Below are 15,728 nucleotides of genomic sequence, written 5' to 3'. Positions count from 1 at the left end.
CTTGGACCAGGCGACCCCGGAGGCCCCTCCGTTGCCGTAGGGCAGCTTTTCCAGGGAGACTAGCAAGCACACTGCAGGGTGGAGCAGCCCAGGCTACTCCCCTAGCATTCAAATGATAGTCATGAGATCTGATGGCATCATCCTTTAAAATGCCAGTACTCCCTAAGACGGGCGAATTTGGAATATTGTAAATGGAATTTAGTGTTCATCGTTTTTGCTTTGGAGTTGTTAATTTTACCTAAGAGGACACAGTTCAACTCTAAGTCACTGGGGAGATAAAGAAGCAGTTGGCTTTGGGGAGAGACTAACAGAACTGACTTCAGAGTGCATTCTGCACATTTTGACTGTCATGAATTGGGTGCCACGAGATTCATCACATGAGCCCCTCAGTGTTATAAGTAACCCAGGCTCCCATCAGCCATGATGCATGTACAAGAGACAGCCCTCCAGGTGCTAGTAACTTAACAGCATTACAATGTGACTGTTGTTTCCAAATCAGCAACAAACAGGTGTTGATGGCTCCTTTTTTGCCATCAAAAGATTTCATCATTAGCTCACAAGGTTTAAAAATGTGGTCACAATCAGTTTTAACCCAATACCCCCAAAGTTTTGAAAATGAGTTGAATGTAGCAAGTGAAAGCATACGCATATCATCTGCTTTGGGTGTTTCGTGTTTCTGAGCAGTGACAGCTCTGACTCAGCATGGACCATTTGCAGCCTGCTCCAGACACCACAGAGGAGGCCACACCAACCCCCAGGGTACAGGAGCTCCATGTCACCCCTCACCCAGGAGCACCCTTACTGTACCACTTAGCAGAAATTAGAGCAAAATTGTTTCCCTCTTCAGGCCCAAAGAAGTAGATAATTACCTTTGACAAAGTAGCTGATGATAATCTAACAATATTCAATAAACTTGTCAATAAATAGATAATAAGTATACATTCTAGGTTGAAATTCTAGTTCTTCGGAAAAAAATCTACAGATTAAAAAGTATTAAGGAATAATTTGTCAATTTCTCATAAATTAACAGAAAGCTTTGAATCTTCACAAAGTTACAACACGGTGGGTTGGTAAAGGGTCACTGGGTCAAAGTGACCATCCCTGGACCACATCCTGGGTCAAAGTGGACGTTCTCACATCCCACCTGGCCTCCTCCCTGCACACTGCTCTAGGAGTCCACAGGTACAACACCCTGTTTACCCCCAGGACTCCTCCAGGTGAGATTGCGTAGAATTAAAGTGTTTAGAGTTCACCAAAGGATAGAGTTTCTTAAAAATTAGAGCCATCAAAATCCTGAAAAACCAGAATCAGTTGCCAGAAGAGCCAAGCAACACAGCTTAAAATTAAAAGGATGGGTTATATCAATTTGCAGATGAAAATTGTAGCATAGGTTTAAAACATATTTTTAAATATTTATTTATTTGGGGGTGCCTGGGTGGCTCACTCAGGTAAGCATCTGCCTTCAGCTTAGGCCATGATCCCAGGGTCCTGTGATCGAGTCCCGCATCAGGCTCCCTGCTCAGTGGGGAGTCTGCCTCTCCCTCTGCCTCTGCTCCTCACCCACCACTCATGCTGTCTCTCTCTCTCAAATAAATAAATAAATTTTCAAAAATCATCATTTATTTAAAGCTATAAAATGTTTAGAGATCATTTCTGCTTAACTGTTTCACATACTTAATGCATCAAGAATGTGGCATAAGTAGTTTCTACCGTGGGCACTGTGTTAGTTTTCTATTGTTCTGTAAGAAAAAACAAAAACTTAGCAGGCCTAAAACAATACATTTAGTATTTCACAGTTTCCATGGGCACAGCTTAACTCGTTCCTCTCAGCAAGGTCTCAGCAGCTGCAGTCAAAAAGCTTGTGCAGGGCTTTGGTCTCATCAGAGTCTCAACTGGAAAGGGATCTTTAGGCTCTCTGCAGTTGTTAGCAAATGCATCTCCCATGATAGACTGTGAAGTTCCCATTTTCTTGCTAGCTATGTGCTAGGGTCTGCTCCTTGCTCCTGAAGGCCACCCACAGTTCCTTCCCATGTTCTTTCCATAGACCTCCACAATATGGCAGCCTGCTTCTTCAGAGTCAGCAGTGAAGAGTCCACTTCAGTCTCTACCTTCAGAGACAGCCTATTCCCTTTTTTAAAAAGACTCTCAATTTATTAAGTCCAGCTTACTCAGGATAATCTCTATTATGGTTAACTTTTTTTTTTTTTTTTTAAGATTTGTTGATTTTTTTGGTGGGGGAGGGGTGGCAGAGAGCAGGCGCCACACCCAATATGGGGCACAGTCTTACCACCCTGTGATCATGACCTGAGCTGAAATTAAGAGTCAGACACTTAACAAACTGATCCACCCCAGCGCCCCTCTTTTGGTTAACTTAAAAATCAGCTCATTAATTATATCTGCAATATCTCTTCACTTTTCTCATATAATGCAACCTATCACGGGAGTGACATCCCATTACCTTTGTCATATTCTGTTGATTGGAAGCAAGTTCCAACTCCCATTCATATTCTAGGAATGGGAACTGTCCAAGGCATGAAACCAGGAGATGGAAATCATTGGGGGTAAGCCCTAGGACATACCTTAGGGTGTTCACCACAGGCACTCAGTGACTAGTTATTAAGTTGAAAGATCCTTGTATAAGGCTATGGTTTGGAATGCAGAACCCATGTTCTAAGACGGAGAGGATGATCAGTTGTAACTAAGTTTATAGGTGAGCTGACTAAGCCCATGTCATAAAGTGTAGCCAATCTAAAATATCACTATGCGACTTACCTTGTGCTTAGAGTAAGATCAGGGTGTGTGCTGTGCTGGAGAAAAACTTTTTCACATCTTCTGGGGGAATAGGGGGCTCCCGTGCATCAGCACCTCACCACACCCACTCTAGCCCTGTTTGCTGAGAGGCCACATCTGCTGCTCCCTTTCCCACACACCTGGAGCAGCCCAGCCCTCTTGTGCTGCCCTCAGCACCTTGCTGCCACACCCCCACAGGCCCAGACTAGCCCCAAGCTCCCCAGGTGCCCAGGCAACCTTTCTTCTGCTTCACTAGTCAAAATCATCCCCTTTGGTAAGGCTCATCCCACTGATGTTAGACTGTGCACCTATCTTGATTGACATCTGATAGATGCTGAGTGTCACTCTGTTTTTCTCCAAAATTCAAAATATTTTGTGGCACCCCTGTGAGTTCACTGCAGTGCTCAAGGGTGCCTCTGTGCACAGTTTGAGAACTGTCTCTACCTGGTGCAGGATTCCATCTGCGTGGAGTACTCACTGTTTGCAAGCCCCAGTGTTCAGGGCAGGGGAAGCAAGTAGAGGAAGAAATATGCCACCAACTGGCTTGAAAACTGAGCAGGATGAAGGAGAAGCTTAGCAGACCTGGTGGGGGAGGACAGAGAAGACACATTCAATCCTGGGTTGGTACGGAAGGCGGCAGCTTGCCTTAAGACAAAACATATGTCAGCCATGGCACAGCGTTTCCTGATAAAGAGTCCCTCTCGTATGTCTCTCACTAGACTGTGGATGAGGTCTTGTTTAATCTGCTGATTTGTTGTAGAGCATTTGCTTCCTGTTGGAGGCAACAGTTGTCTCATTCTCCTCAGTGAGGACACCGAGGTGTGTTTTTAGATGAACTTCACGAGAAGGCATGTAACTGTATGTCCCTCCTCAGCACTGCCTGCCCTGTGGAGCTGGTGGGGCCCAGGGTGGAGGGCAGCTGTGGGACAGAGAGCACAGGAGGAGGGCGTGCCCTTGCCTGGGAGCCAAGGGAATCGGCACCCCAGCACACTGGGAGCCAGTTCACCCTGGAGCCCTTTGTGCACAGCTCTTGTTACTGACAGGAAGTTTTAACACTTACAGGGTAATATTATGTGTCATTTAGGTGTAACACATCTAGGGGAGAAGAACCACATGGGAATGATGAGTACCAAATCCAGAGGAGTGTTCCTTTTTGGGGGAGGAGGGTGGAAGATGAGGTTCAGAGGGGCTGTCAAGGTGGAATCCATCATATTAGCAATGTCCATTTCTTTTCTTTTCTTTTCTTTTTTTTAAGATTTTATTTATCTATTTGACAAAGAGAGAGAGAACACAAGGGAAGGAGAAGCAGACTCCCCACTGAGCAAGGAGCCCGATGTGGGACTTGATCCCAGGACTGTATGATCATGAAGTGAGCAGAAGGCAGATGCTTAACCGACTAAGCCACCCAGGCATCCATTTCTTAAGGAAGCTGGATGGTGGGGCAGTTAGAGCATTCTTTCCAACACCATGTGTTTGTGCAGTAGTTTGTGATTTTGAATAGGAAGAGTAATACTTTTATATTTTATAGATTTGTGAGAATTAGATTTTTGTTTGTTTGTTTGTTTATGTTCATTTGCTTTAAGGAAAACCAGGAATTGAGCAGGTATGCCTGGGGGTCTGTCTCTTGTTTACTGAGTTTTACAGCCACTGAACTGAGGGAAAAGCCTGTTCGGAGATATTCCAGGCTCTGTTTGCCCACACCACTCTGTGCCCACAGCCCTTGCTTTCCCCGGGGGCACAGGGGCCCCTTTTTAGAGTCTGTGCAATTGCAAGGTAGCAGTGCCCGAGCCCAGCATTTACTCCAGATTATGCATCAGCTACACCTGGATTTCACAATGTGATGGCTTCTGGACCCTTCAAAGAATGAAAGGGAAAGGTTAAGAAATATGGGGATATATTTGTATTTTTATCTATTATGCTATTACTGAATGTCCTTACATCTATGGGAAGGACTGTATTCTGTAATTAGAACAAAAAAAGCAATCATGTAGAATTGTTCCAGTTTCATTAATTTCTCCAACCTGAAAAAAAAATTTTTTTTTGTGATACTTCATTTTGCCTGAGGCAAATTGAACCATGAAACTACTGGTTTGTGAAATGATTGAACAAATTAAGAAATGTGTGTAAACAGCCAGACCAAAATTAACAAGAGAGTCTAACAGCATAAGCAAAGGCCTGTTGGCCAAGAAGCAAGTCTGTAAGTCCATTATAGCAGGCTTATTTTGCGTTTGCTTTTCCCTGCCTTTTTAAAATGTAATGTATCTTCACCCAGAGTGGTTTCATAACAGGACTTGAGCGGAGAAGGAAACATGAAATTTTGGAGTTCTTTATTTTGTTTTTTTAAGATGAAACTATGTTCTCCTTCAGATCAAGAATGATTCTATGATGGAGAGTATTTGATAGTGCTGGTTCTTTTGTAAATGCTGTGGCCATCCTGTCTTAGCATAAAATACTACGGAAACTGAGACAAGCAGTCTGTGGGGCCAAGATTATTGATATTTTTTAAAAAATATTTTATTTATTTATTAGAGAGAGGCAGTGAGAGAGAGCATAAGAGGGAAGAAGGTCAGAGGGAGAGGCAGACTGCCCGTGGAGCTGGGAGCCCAGTGAGAGACTCAATCCTGGAACTCTGGGATCATGACCTGAGCCGAAGGCAGTTGCTTAACCAACTGAGCCACCCAGGCGCCTGATTATTGATACTTTTAAGGATCTCCCCCACCACCACCAAAAAAAAAAAAAAAAAAAAACCCTCTTAATATAGTTGTTTTAAGACAGTGCTCCAGGGGCACCTGGATGGCTCAGTTGGTTAAGCATCTGCCTTCAGCTCATGTCTTGATCTCAACGTTCTGGGATGGAGCCCCACCTCATGTTCCAGCCCCACCTCGGGCTCCCCGCACAGTGGACAGTCTGCTCCTCCCTCTCCCTCTTCTCTCCCCCCATCCCTGGTCGTTCTCTCTCTCACACATAAATAAATAAAATCCTAAAAAAAAAAAAAAAAATGCTAGTGCTCCTATATATCTGACTATATAGGAGAATTACACACACATGTATACTTCTCGTCAAAAAAAAAAAAAAAAACACCAGATAGAGACAGACCCAAGCCTGTGAAAGATGATTAAGGAAAACAGAAAAAGGCCTTGTCGTGATGGCTATGGGCTTGATTCTTGACAAAGTATGTCCTACTGAACCTGTGCTTTCCTGCATCCCTGCTCTTTGTGGAGCCCTGCCCCTGCCCCCTGCCTCCTTTACACAGAGCCATAGTCTTCCATGGCTAGAAGAGCTTTTAAAGACATGGGGAATGAGATCACAGCCAGCCAGCCAGGTTTCTGTATGTGGTAGCTCTGGTTGGCCTGGTGATTGCTCCAGTTCTGCTTTCTGTCTCTGGGTATGACCTAGCAGATATTCTGTGGGAAGGTGAATCCATACATTCCCTAACACTTATTACCATCTAACAGGACTTCCCATTTATTTCTTCCTCCTCTAAAAACCATATTTAAACAAAAGGAAAAATACAAGAAAAGCTTAAATCCATTTAAAAGTTTGGAAAACAAGAAAGTGTACCATCAGCTAACCAAAAAAGGTTGGGAAATTCCTGTAAAATAGGCAGTAGAAAAGAAAGGTTGACTGGGAACTGAAGCCAAGATGTTGCAGCCCCATCAGACACAGCCAAGTGCTGGCTGGTGAGAGCAGCCCCAATTTGGCGGCCAGGCTAGCCAGAAAGGAACCAGGACCGGGTGGCTTTAGGCAATTCTGTCAAGAGAGCAGCACCTCCCCAGCAGGAGAAAATGCGTGGGAGGAGCTTTGTGACTGTGAGGGATGTCTAGGCTACTCTGGGCCTCCGTGACCCATGGGGAGAGGATACAAAGAATGCATAGTATCCCAGGATGGAAGATGCTTTTCTCATGTGGCTCCTAATGAAACCTGCAGGTCACCTACATGCTGCCTACATACACCCTGAAGAAAAACAGGCTCATTGGTGTATGCATACAGAGCCTACCCAGAGCACCTCCTCCCCATCCAGGGAGAGAAAAGCCCTGGAAGGGGCCCATTCTTGTCACCTAGTCTTTGGTGGAGTATGTACACAAGGATCACCTAGTCCTTCTGATAGAAATGTGAAGGAACTACCTAAGAGCATCAGATATTTGAAGAAAACCAAAAGTATGAGAAAGACACCAGGATATACTACTGATTTTTAACAAAGACACAAATATGGTGCATTAGAGAAAGGATAGTCTTTTCAATAAATAATGTGAGAATAATTGGATATCCATATGCAAAAACAACAACAAAAAAATGAACACGGACCCATAACTTCGTACCAACATGGCTTGTAAACCTAAACAGAAAACCTAAAATTTTAAATCTTCTAGAAAAAAAGCAGGATAAAATCTTTGTGACTTGCATTAGCCAAAGATTTCTTAGATACAGCTTCTGAAGCACAGTCCATAAAAGAACAAATCAATAAATAGGCATGTCATCAAAACCAAAAACACGCTTTTCTGAATCTGTCATTTATACAATGAGAAAGCTAAAAGAAAAGCAGGAGAATCTGCTAGAAAACAGTTCTGGGGACCTCTCGAACACTGACTATTACTCTCTGGGGGCAGGAAACATGCTGTGTCAGACAGTTCAGCCTCCCAGTGTCTTCCCCCCAGCTCAAACCCCTTTCCCCACCAGGGAGGAGCAAAAGCGGAGCGGCAAACAAGTCCAGCAAAATCATAGTTTCCTGAAAACTCTAAAAACTGAGTTGACCTTTGAGCAACATGGGGGTTAGGGACACTGACCCTGCTCATTGAGTAAAAAATTTGCTTAACTTTGGACCAGCCCAAACTTAACTACTAATAGTCTGCTGTTGACCAGAAACCTTACTGAGAACATACACAGTTGATTCATACATATTTTGTATCTTGTATGTATTATATACTGTATTTTTATAATTAAGTCAGCTACAGAAAAGAAAATGTTATGTAGCAAATCTTAAGGGAGAGAAATTTGTAGAACTGTACTGTATTTATTTAAAAAAAAAAAATACATAGATAAGTGGACCTGCACAGTTCGAACCTGCATTGTTCAAGGGTCAATTATACCTTCCTCAAATCCCAGAAAATACAGAAATTGAGGAAATTGAGAAGAACAGTTGTTTGATGCCAAGTAACTTGGCATCAAGACCTAAGTGTCCTAAGACCTAAACTTATTAGCTGTAGGCGTGTGACCTAACCTTTGTGCAGGACAGTTACTGCATGTGCCAAGTGGGAAGCACTGTGAGAACTAGCAGTAGGGTGGCCGGGTGCCCAACAACCAGGCCTGCCACTTTAGCAGGGGTGCCTCCTGCTTTCTCTGCCAGCAAGAGATATGATTCTGTCAAGTGTAAAAACTACATGCAAGTGTAAGGGTTATTTTTTTTATTGTTTCCTATGAAATCTAGCTGACATTTTTGTTAGAAAAAGTCTAGGATCTAACATTTTAGAAGGGATTAAATATTCCTGTGTAAGAAGGAAAAAAATTCAGGAAGGAAGCCAAAAAAACAAATACCCTGAAGAGACTTTAGAGTCAAGAGGTGAGGGTGGAAGAATTTGACACAAGGGAAAAAGAAAAATGCAGAGCTACTGGTGATGTGTTTGTAACAGGATGTTTTCCCATAGAGGATAAATCTGGACTTCCCAAGGAAAAGCTGCCTGTCAGGCCTCAGGACAAGAAGAAAAAATGTTAGGTCAGAGGAATCTTGTTGCTGACCACAAGGGGTCACAATGCCTGAGGGTGAGCCAGAGGACATAAACATAAAGTCTGCACTGCCAAGCAAAATGGATGCTTTGGCACATATGTGAAAGCAAATCTGCCCACACGTATGAGCCCTAGCAGTCACCTTAAACTTCCCCTGATTTTCCTGAAAATGAAGTATGACAGAAAAAAAGCAGTTATGATATCCTGTGAGTGTTTATACCTTTTCCCTTCCCTAGGAGTGTTCTTATCTACCAACTCTGCCCCTAGGCTTGTATATAGTGCTGACTTATGAGGGGGTGGGAGGACAGATATCAAGTTTGATTGCCTTCCAGTGGAAAGGGCAAATGAGAAGGGAAGAGCTCTGGGAATGGAGGAGGGGGCAGAGAGGAAAGCCGGGAGGGCTTTCCTGAGGAGGCTTGGAGGAAGGAGCCACAGTTGGGGGTCTCAGGGAGCTCAGCTCACAGGATATAACTCAGGTTACTTCCCTACTGATGTTGAGCACCTGCAGGAGAGGGAGACCAGGTGTTGGTCTATGTTAGAGGTCAAGACTTGTAACTGAAAGGAAAGGGAGATAAATAGTTGCATGGAATGTCAAAGAACATGATTTTGGTGTCTAAATGAAGCTTAAAATGCTGGAGTATAACAACCAATAGAAAGTACCTCAAAACACACAAGAAGAATGAATTTCTCAGAAAATTGGCTGGTATAAACAAGAGAACTTTGTAATTTAAGGGAGAAAAACATATGCCCAGATAATGCCTTCAGTCTACATAGAATTACAAACCGCAGCTACAGTATATTTAGTTGAGAGAATTACAAACCGCAGCTACAATATATTTAGTTGAGAGGGTGCCCAGTAATGTACAGGTGAACACAAGAGTGATGAGACATAGGGACTTACATGGCCTGGGATATTTCTGAGTTGTTCCCATATAAAAAATAAAATTTATTAGGGCTTTGAATGACACACTTGACCAGATGGACTTCACAGATATATTCAGAACATTTCATTCCAAAGGAACAGAATGCATATTCTTCTGGAGTACACAAGGAACATTCTTCAGTATAAATCACATACTGGGTCACAAATCGGGTCTCAAGCTATACAAAATGATTGAGATTATACCATGCATATTTTCAGACCACAATGCTTTGAAACTTGAAGTCAACCACAAGAAAAATTTGGAAGGAACACAAACACATGGAGGCTAAAGGGTGTCCTACTAAAGAATGAATAGGTCAATCAGGAAATTAAAGAAGAATTAAAAAATACATGGAAGCAAATGGAAATGAAAAATGCAACAGTTTAGAACCTTTGGGTTGCAGCAAAGGCTGTCCTAAGAGGATATATATAGCAAGCCTTTCTCAAGAAACAAGGAAGGTCGCAAATATATAGCCCAACCTTATATCTAAAGGACCTGGAAAAAGAACAGCAAATAAAGCTTAAACCAAGCAGGAGACAGGAATTAATAAATATTAGAGCAGAAATCAATGAAATAGAAACAAAAAAACAGTAGAAGAGATCAACAAAACTGTGAGCTGGTTCTTGGAAAGAATAAGATCAATAAGTCCCTGGTCAGGCTTACCAAAAAAAAAGAAAAGACCCAAATTAATAAAATCATGAATGAAAGAGGAGATATCACAATAATACTGAAGAAATATAAACAATTTTAAGAATATATTATGAGCTTGGGGCACCTGGGTGGCTCAGTGGGTTGAAGTCTCTGCCTTCGGCTCAGGTCATGATCCCAGGGTCCTGAGATCAAGCCCCACTTTGGGTTCTCTGCTTGGCAGGGAGCCTGCTTCCTCCTCTCTCTCTGCCTGCCTCTCTGCCTACTTGTGATCTCTGTCTCTCAAATAAATAAAATCTTAAAAAAAAAAAAAAGGAATATATTACAAGCAGCTATGAGCCAGCAAATTGGCAATCTGGAAGAAAGGATGCATTCCTAGAAACATATAAACTACCAAAACTGAAAGGGGAAGAAATAGAAAACCTGAACAGACACATAACTAGCAAGGAAATTAAATCTCCTAACAAACGAGAGTCCAGGGCCAGATGGCTTCCCAGGGGAATTCTACCAAATACTGAAAGAAGAACTAATACCTGTTCTTCTGAAGCTGTTTCAAAAAATAGAAATGGAAGGAAAACTTTCAAACTCTTTCTATGAGGCCAGCATTACCTTGATCCCCAAACTAGACAAAGACCCCACCAAAAAGAATTACAGACAAAATTCCTGATGAACATAGATGCCAAAATTCTCACCAAGATACCAGCCAATAGGACCCAACAGTAGATTAAAAGGATTATTTACTATGAGCAAGTGGGATTTATTCCCAGGCTGCAAGGGTGGTTCAACATGCACAAATCAATCGATGTCATACACATACATTAATAAAAAAAGCACAAGAACCATATGATCCTCTCAATAGATGCAGAAAAAACATTTGACAAAATACAGCATCTTTTCTTGGTTAAAACTCTCTGCAGTGTAGGGATAGAAGAAACATACCTCAGTTCATAAAAGCCATATATGAAAGACTCACAGCAAATGTCATCCTAAGGTCAGGAAAATGGCAGAGATATCCACTATCACCACTGTTACTCAACATAGTACTGGAAGTCCTAGCCTCAGTAATCAGACAACAAAAAGAAATAAAAGCCATTCAAAGCAGCAAAGAAGTAGTCAAACTTTAACTCTTCACAGACAACATAATACTCTATGTAGAAAAACCCAAAGGATGCCACCAAAAAATTGCTAGAACTGATAACAGGAATTTAGCAAAGTTGCAGGTTACAAAATCAATGCACAGAAGTCAGTTGCATTTCTAAACATGAACAATGAACAAAGAGAAATCAAGGAAAAGAATATTCAATAGAAAGGAGGACAGTCTCTTCAATAAATGGTGTTGGGAAAATTGTATAGCCATGTGCGGAAGAATGAAACTGAACCAATTTCTTACACCACACACAAAAATAAACTCAAAATGGATGAAAGACCTAAATATTGAGACAGGAATTCAACGGAATTCTGGAGGAGAACACAGGCAGCAATCTCTTCCACCTCAGCCACAGCAACTTCTTACTAGACATCTCCAAAGGCAAGGGAAGCAAGGGCAAAAATGAACCATTGGAACTTCATGAAGATAGAAAGCTTTTACACAGCTAAGAAAACAGTCAACAAAACTAAAAGGCAACTGACAGAATTGGAGAAGATATTTCAAATGTCTTATCAGATAAAGGCTACTATCCAGAATCTATAATCTATATATCAAACTCAGCATCCAAAAAAAAAAAAAAATCTAGTCAAGAAATGTGCTGAAGATATGAACAGACATGTCTCCAAAGAAGACATACAAATGGCCAACAGACACATGAAAAAATGCTCAACATGACTCAGCATCAAAGAAATAAGGATCAAAACGACAATGAGATACAATCTCACACCAGTCAGAATGGCTAAAATTAACAACTCAGGAAAAAACAGATGTTGGTGAGGATGCAGAACAAGGGAAACCCTCTTACACTGTTGGTGGGAGTGCAAAACTGGTGCAGCTACTCTGGGAAACAGTATGGAGGTTCCTCAGAAACTTGGAAATAGAGCTATTCTATGACCCAGCAATTACACTACTGAGTATTTACCGCAAAGATACAAATACAGTGATACAAAGGGATACCTGCACCCCAATGTTTATAGCAGCAGTGTTCACAATAGCCAAACTATGGAAAGAGCCCAGATGTTCATCAACAGATGAGTGGATAAAGAACATGTGGTATATATCTACAATGGACTATTACTCAGCCATCAAAAAGAATGAAAGCTCACCATTTGCAATGACCTGGATAGAACCAGAGGATATTATGCTAAGTGAGATAATTCAGTCAGAATAAGACAAATACCATATGATTTCTCTCATATGTAGAATTTAAGAAAAAAAATAGATGAACATAAGGGAAGGAAAAAATAAAATAAGATTAAAATTGAGAGGGAGGCAAACCATAAGAGATGCTGAACTCCAGGAGACAAACTGAGGGCTGCTGGCGGGAGGTAAATGGGTAGGGGGATGGAGTAACTGGGTGTTGGGCATTAAGGAGGGCATGTAATGTAATTAGCACTGTGTGTTACATGCAACTGATGAACCACTAAATTCTGCTTCTGAAACTAGTAAAAAAAAAAAAAAAAAAAAAAACAGAAGCTATTAAGTGAACCTGAGGTGTAATATAATAATAAATCCATAAGTGGGCATCTCCCAAGGTTGAGGGAACAGCCCAGTGATGGCATTATGGAATTAGATAGCCTTTGGCTGTCTTCCCATTCAGCCATCATCAGTATGTTGCTTTTCATCATGGTCACAAGGTGGATACCATGGCTCCAGGCATTATATCTTCACACACTCTTGTCCAAAGTCAGGGAAGGCTTCTTGTCAGAGTCTCTTTATATTAGGAAGGAAAACCTTGCCCATAAGTCCAGATTTACTAGTTCATTCCCTAACTATTGGGAAGACTAAGAAATAGCACCTGGCATTGCTGACTTCCAGAGTGAAAAATAGGCTTTTAGAGTAGGGAAGAGGTAGAAACCAGGCAGGGAGTAAAGATACTACGTAGCAGTCAAAGGAAATAGATCTTGTTCTGCCTGACTAAAGTTTGCAGTAAGCTCTGAGTGTAAAAAAATGCACACAGTGGGAGATGGTGAAAAGGCAATGGAATGTGCTGAATGAAGGCATTCAGAAAGATCATGGTAGGTTTTGATGATGAAGGTCAGAAAAGACAGGTTAAAATTTAATCAGGGTAAACTGAAGGTCTTGCATTCTATTAAAAAAAAATCACAAAAGTACAGGCAAAAAAAAAAAAAAAATTCTGACCAAATGAAGCACACATGGAAAAAGCTGGCCCTTCTCCTTGGCTGCAAGTTCCAAAGAGCTAAAAAGGCTCAGCTGCCAGAGCAGCTTATGTAACCAGAGGCTGCAGGAATAATGTCCAGAACAAAGGGGCATGACCCCAAGGCTTCCTGGGCTACCTCTCTTGCCCAATCTCTGTCTCTGGATTTTTTTTTTTTTTCACCTTCATCCTTTGGTGTCACACCCTCCCTGCTCAGAAAGCCCCTTTGAGGGACTGCTCAGCAGATCCCATCCCTCAATGACTCTTGGTCAAGTGCTTGCTTCTCCAGCCTTTCCTGATCCCAGTCCCTCAGGCCTCAAGTAAAATGGACCACTGCTGCCTTGTTTCCCGACCTAACTCCCAGCACTTACTGGGCCTTGGCTCTGCTCGTCTTGAAGCTGGACCCAAGCTCAACTTGGAGGGCTGGGAGGATCCCTGACATCTGCATGGTGTGTGACATCCATGACCTTCGCTGGTCTAATGGATGACTGTGCTCCAGCTGTACTGTGACATGCTGAGAGTGGTGTCTCTCATACTCAAGGGTACTGTGACGACACACAACGGGGGAGGCAGAGGGGATGTGATAGACCGGTAGTGAGGCCACTGCACCAGTTCCACAATGGATTCATAAGACAGTGACCAAGATGTAGAGTGTAGACCAATTAGGAATAGTCTGGAAGGTGAAGGCAACCACACCTGCTTTTCCAAGGCTCTGAAGCTGTGCGATTCACTAGGTGGGAAGACAGCCTGGCTTCAGGAAATGACCTTGAGTTTAGCATTGTCGGTTTAGTGACGTCCAAAGGAAGATGTCAGGGTATTGGTTTTGTGAGTGTTCTGTGAGCTGGGAAGGAAACCTGGGCTGGGAGTAGGGATGAGTGAATGTATGCTCTGCACACAGGTGGTGGCTGCCGCTGGCTCTGTGCGATCTCTCACAGGGAGAGTGCTGTCCATGGTAGCCGCCAGCCACCTGTTGCTCTTTACATTTAAATTCGTTCACATTAAATCAAATTAAAAATTCAGCACTTCAACTGCACTAACCACATCTTAAGTGCTTATAAAACATTCCTGTTCTCTCAGAGTGTTCTGGCGGGTGGTATTGATCTAAGTGAAAAGAGGAGAGGGCCTGGAGTTGACCCTTGAGGATTGTTTCCAGAAAACAGCGGGCACAGGAGCCCTGAGAGGGCTCTCTCCTCCCAGGAGAGGTGGGAGGACTGGAGGGCCAGGTGAGGGGTCATGTCATAGTCACAGGCAGAAAGGAGTTAGTGGCAAGATGTCCAGTGCAGCTGTGAACGCATCAGATGAAGATGGGAAAAACAGCCTTGGATTTAGCCACATGGCAGCTGGGTGACCTTAGAGGGAACTCTTCCAGTGGGTTCACTGGTCAGGAGCCACAGTGGGGTGGTTGGGGAGTCAGAATGAGAAAACAGCCAAGGGAGACCATTTTATTGACAGGTTTGGCTGGGAGAGGGAGGAGGAAACTGAAATGTCCACAGAGGAGAGAGTGAGGGTAGGAGGTAGAGAGGAGGATTTTGTTTGTCTGTTTAATGAGAGAGCGTGGGATGGTTAATAGCCTAAAGAAAATTCCAAGAATTTATTCCCTAGATACACTCACACGTTCATAAGTACACCGTGATTTAGGGGACTAGTTAGCAAATTGTCCCATGACAAACCCCATACACATTCAAAAGAAAGAGAATTTTCTACAATTCCTTATATAGGACTATCTCCAAGATTTATTTTGCAAGATGCAGAACAGAGTATATTATGCTACCCTTGTATTAAAAATAAGAAGGATATCCTCAGATAGCATATGCTGATATTTGGCATGGGGGACAAAACTCTGAAAGAATCAGCATGAAACTGGTCATGTATTAAGAAATTTCCTCCCAAGATGAGAGACTGGGGATGAAAGTGGGAGTGAATCTTTATTAATGGTATTTTTCTAGTGTGTGATTCTTTTAAACTATGCCCATGTATTTTAAAAATAAAAGTATTTTTCATAGTCACTAGGACAGAATTTGGTTGAAAGAGAGAGAGGTTAAATAATCAGGAAAGGTAAACCACCTCCTGCTTTTCTGGCAGGACTTCTTGGCCTTTGATTACTTCATTGGGCTCTCCATGAAATCGGGCTTATTTTAATGTAATGAGTTTTTGTGATATTCCACGTTAACTATCCCATATTGTCTACTGGTGGATAACAAATTATCCCTGAGCAATAAACACTGGCTCTCTCACAGTGTCTGTGAATCCGTACATGCCTACCAGGGTGCCTCTTATGTTGGGCAGAGCTGCAGGTATCCCAGGACTGGCTGGGCTTACACCCGTGGCTAGGAGCCGCAGG

General features: G+C 42.5%; 1 protein-coding gene across 5 annotated transcripts in view; it reads left to right on the top strand.

Annotated features, from left to right (window-relative positions):
- The window catches only part of ANO10 (anoctamin 10), a 237,145-nt gene that overhangs the window by 205,056 nt on the left and 16,361 nt on the right, over positions 1 to 15,728 (top strand). The gene's annotated exons all lie outside the window — the stretch shown is intronic.

Source organism: Mustela erminea, chromosome 1, assembly GCF_009829155.1.
Source record: "Mustela erminea isolate mMusErm1 chromosome 1, mMusErm1.Pri, whole genome shotgun sequence".
Lineage (NCBI taxonomy): Eukaryota > Metazoa > Chordata > Mammalia > Carnivora > Mustelidae > Mustela > Mustela erminea.
This window is presented reverse-complemented; position numbering and strand designations above follow the sequence as displayed.